The sequence below is a fragment of the Malurus melanocephalus genome, unplaced genomic scaffold (assembly GCF_030028575.1).
Source record: "Malurus melanocephalus ecotype Western Australia unplaced genomic scaffold, MMel_1.1 scaffold_151, whole genome shotgun sequence".
Taxonomy (NCBI): Eukaryota; Metazoa; Chordata; class Aves; order Passeriformes; family Maluridae; genus Malurus; species Malurus melanocephalus.
In genome coordinates this window covers 714184-719023 of record NW_026623383.1, presented here as the reverse complement: position 1 = coordinate 719023, position 4840 = coordinate 714184, and positions in this window count along the sequence as shown.

Sequence of the window (4840 nt, the reverse complement as noted above, 5' to 3'; positions counted from 1 at the left end):
AAAAGTAATTGTGGCCAGAGAAGAGAGGATTGAGATGTTGGGGGAGAAACACCTCTGCAGATATCAAGGTAAGGGAAGGAGGCAGAGGAGGTTGCCCAGGGGCCAGAGCTGTGATTCCTCTGCAGCCCATGCTGAAGAYCATGRTGAGGCAGACTGTGCACCTGCAGCCCATGAAAATCCATGGGGAAGCAGAGATTAACACCRGAGCAGGTGGGTGCCTGAAAGAAGGTTGTGACCCCTTAGGAAATCCACTCAGGATGAGGCTTCTGGCAGGGYCTGCGTCCCCATGGACAGAGGAGCTCACTCTGGAGCAGGTTTGCTGGCAGGATTTGTGCTGCCCAGGGAACCCACACAGGAGCAGCCTGTTCCTGAAAGAATTCACCCTGTGGAAGGATCCCACCCTGGAGTAGTTAATGAACAACTGCAGCCCATGGAAAGGACTCACATTGAAGAGCCAGTGAGGAGGCTCTGTGCCCTGCCCAGATGAGGAGGGGAGTGACAGAGAGGCTAACCCCAGTAACACCAGCCAGAGTTAAACCACCACAATACAATAAGAACAACAATGTATATGAGTTCTGAGGTTGATGTAAGGGAAAGAGATCCCCYTGGATGCATGCAAAGAAGGGTTTGGGCATAAAGAAAATAACAGAGATGAGAAACAAGTAATGTGATGTTGTGGGGATTCTTAGAGCAAAGAAAGAAAATTATTTACTTAGCAGCCAATGGAGACACAAGGTTATTAGCATTTTTCCAACAGAATTTGCTAGGCATTAAAGAACAGGGAACTGCCATAGTACAAGCCACACAAGTAAGCTAGAAGTCAGCTTTCTATGAGGAAACAAAAAAGGAACATGTTTGTTATTCTGTACTGTGAGGATGGTGAGCACTGGAACAGTTTGGATGGGGTTTCAGYGGCCTGTTCTAATGGAAGATATCACTGCCCATGACAGGGAGGTTGTAACTAGTTGATCTTTAAAGYCCYTCCCAACCCAAAATATTCTTTGATTCTGTGAATACATTATCTTTATATTACATATAAGATATTCTATAATTATTATGATTATTGGTATTATTGGTATTACTCTCTTTAAACATAATATTCTAATAATAATGTTCTAGTGTACATTATTATATTATTATATTATTATACTTGATTCTATCAGGATTATAACTCTGAATAACCATTTGTCCCATCCAATTAATTTTAAAGCATTTAAAATAATTTTTGAGTTAGATAAATAGGTTTTCCGATGTTTTCTTTGTTCAGACCTAGCCTCATTTTCACTAGCAAAACTCCCGTTTCTTTTCAATCCTCAATGTCTCTATCACATCCTCGGACTTCAATGAAGAGTTTTTCATTTACTTCAGTGAGGAATTAGGGAATAGAAAGATTTATAAAGGAATGAATATGATTTTCCTTCTTCCTACCATTGTGGGTCTCCTGAGAAAGTGCACTGTGCAATAAAAATATAAAAGCACATCTAATATTTCCTAACTATTTTCAGTACTTGACAGTAAAAGATAAATTTTTCTGTAGGGAAATACATAAAAATTGTGTGAAACTTCAGCCTTGTAAATGTATTTACTTGGTAAGCCTCTGCTTGTAGTTTTATTACTTGGAGTAGAAAGGGTTCCTGTTTTATAGCTCTATTGAAGTTTCAGAAATTTAAACRAATTGTATTTTTTCCCTTCTATGACCATATAATTTATCAAGCCCGGGTCTTGCTCAGTTTATTACATTATTTTTCCATGCATGAAAATCCATTTGCTTGGTTCTTATTGAAAATGGTAATTTCCTGGGTGGATGCACATCTGTTATCATTTCAGAGTCCAGTGTGATGAGCCTGAGTGCAAAACCTCAATGACAATAGAGCAATGGTAATACTCTATTTGTTTCTAGTTTATTGAAAAAAAAAAAAAAAAAAAAAAATTAAAAGTTTAACTGGAAGATATTAAGAATAATTTCTGCTCTTTATGCTGCAAAGTTTCTTTTCTAATCATAATGACTACAAATGGATCAATGAGTCAAATATATATGTACCTCATAGCAGGAGAATACACCAACAGAATAACAGAGGCTCAATTATCATAATTTTGCTGTTGGCATCATGGGCAGAAATTCCCTAGAACCAGGGAGAAAACAAAAAAAGAAAATTAAACTCTTCTTTGTTTTAAAAAATGGTGTCTATGCATGTGCCTTAGGTGAATAAAATTTAAAAAAAAAAAAAAAAAAAAAAAAACCTTTCAAAACATTATGCCTTTTATGAAACATTTTGAGTAAGCAACCTTCAGAACAGAAATCATAGAATATCCTGTATAGAATATCCTGTATTTGAAGGGGTCCAAGGATCATCAAGTCCAACTCCTGGTGCTTCAGGACACCCCCAAGAGTCACACCATGTACCTGAGAGCATTATAGAACACTTGAACTCMCTCAGGSTTSGTGCCATGACCACTTCCATGAGGAACCTGATCCAGTGCTCARCCACTCTCGGTGAAAAGCCTTTTCCCAATATCCAACCTAAATCTCCCCTGACACAACTACAGGCCGTTCTCTCAGGCCCTGTCGCAGGTCACCAGAGTGAAGAGAAGAGTACTTGACCCTACACTTCCCCTMATGAGGAAGTTATAGACTRCAGTGAGGTCTCCCCCCAGTCTCCTCACAGAACMAGTGACCTGAGCCACTGCTCATACAGCTTCCTCTCCATACCTCTCATCATCCTTATGGCCATCCTTTGGATGCTCTTTCATAGCTTGATATCCTTCTTAATTTTTGGCACCCAAAACTGAATACAAATATCTATTTTAAAATGTTTAGTATTTCTGAAGTCAAGAAGGCTTCCAGATGAAGGGAAATTATTGCATTTTCATTTGCAGCACTGCATGAAGCAGTACACCAAATTATATTGTGCTCACACAGACTATTATTTAGTGAGAAGCAATACATTGACAAAAGCAGTGTGACCTTCAGCAATATATGGGGAATTTTTTTAAGAACACTGACACCCAAAAGGGTTTTCATTCTGTTGTATTTCCTTCCATTCCTTCTGAGAGTCAGAATGACAGGAGATCCACTTCAAGGGGTTTCTGTCYAATGCCATGTTTTGGACAGAACATGGAGCTCACAGGTAAGTAACAAGTCATGATGATGAATGCAAATGTCTGGAAAACAGAAGGTTAACTATCTCAGCTCACAATCTTGCAGCTCTGCAGTTGCTTTCAGCAACCCAATAATTAGTCTTAATAAGACAGCAAGCATCCCAAGGGGAAATAAAGAGGAGAACAATTGACAGCATGCACCTGCTTCTGTACGAAAGAGGAACACCTACCTGTATCAAGRAGAAAGAGTGCAAGCTGGACTACTGTGTCTCTGACATGCAAATAAACAACTTTCATTTTTTCTTTGATATTGGGTAGTACTAATTCCCTGTGTGAATATAAAATATATTTTTAAGTACGTTTTTTTTCCACTAGTCTGAAAACTTTAACTTGCTAACAGTTTTGTCAATAGTTTTGAACCTAGAATATGTTCTCATTCTGATCTTAAAAGAGTCAGGTTTTTTCAGAAGATGACAGACTAATCCTACATGATAAACCGGTTTCTTTCCTGCAGCAAAAGCATAGGGAATCCATAAAGAGCTTGGAAAATTTTATTTTATGCTGTATTAGGAAACTATGACTATCCTTTTCCAAGACAAGTGAATTTGCAAGCCAACTACACCCTAGGAAACCATGAAACATCAAGTTGTTATGGGGATTGTAATACTAACATGATCCAGAGCAGGCTCTGTGAAGTATACTGCTTCTGGTTTGATCAAGGTTAGTATCTGAAAAGTTACTTCCAATACATATTCCCTATTCTATTTGTGAGATGGACCTATTTTCTCATACCAGCTTATTAAAAAGAATAACCCTACCAAGAGAATCAACATGCCTCTTRCATCTGCTCACAACAATTTCATTTATGCTAGAAAATCACATTTTTAAAAATAGTGTTTTCAAGATAGAATTTTACCTATTATTCAACACATGAAAACACACAACTTTGTTCATATGTTCTCTGGCTGAAATTYTAATTTTATAAGTAGCCTGGTCAATAATCTTTCTTTTATTGGCATGTATTTTCTCAATATCCTTGCAATTCATTCCTATTTCACTGTAAATATATTTCTGCAAATCCATGACACTCTAYTAAAACAGATGAAATCAGGTGATTTTTATGATAATTTATTGGTCTTATTCTACCTAGAAAACCATAAAAATTACCACAGCTGATTTTATCCTATATTTCAAYGCATTGTCACTTCCGTTAACAAAGTAGAGATGACAACAGCATCAGAAGAGTTTTCTGAAAGATTAATGGGCCCATCTGTCASTATACTTCTTTCCTTGTCACATGTCAGCTTGAGTATTGGTATCTATAAAGCATCTCAATAGACTGAAGTTTATCTCCACTGTACATCAAAGGGAAAGGAAAGAATCCAAAGAAAAAGCATCCTGCCACCAAGTAAATGATGGATGTATAATTTTTTTAAAAAAAAGTTAATTTCCAGTATTACTTACTAAATCCAGAAAAAAAACAGTAGAAGAAATCTAAGGGATGTCAAAACATAGCGTCAAGACTATTTCCTTCTAGGATGTTTAAATTGCAGAAATGGACTTTCAGGAAGACACAATGGAAACTATAAAAGCTAATGCCTTCTGATGCATTGACACAGCTGAGCTCCTACRGACTCAGGACTGCCCAGGCTCAGCCCTTCACACTCCATCCCATGGATGGAGTAGGATGGCTGAGGTCTGCTCTGTTCTATTCTTCAGGAGCCAGAGGCAGCAGGAAATG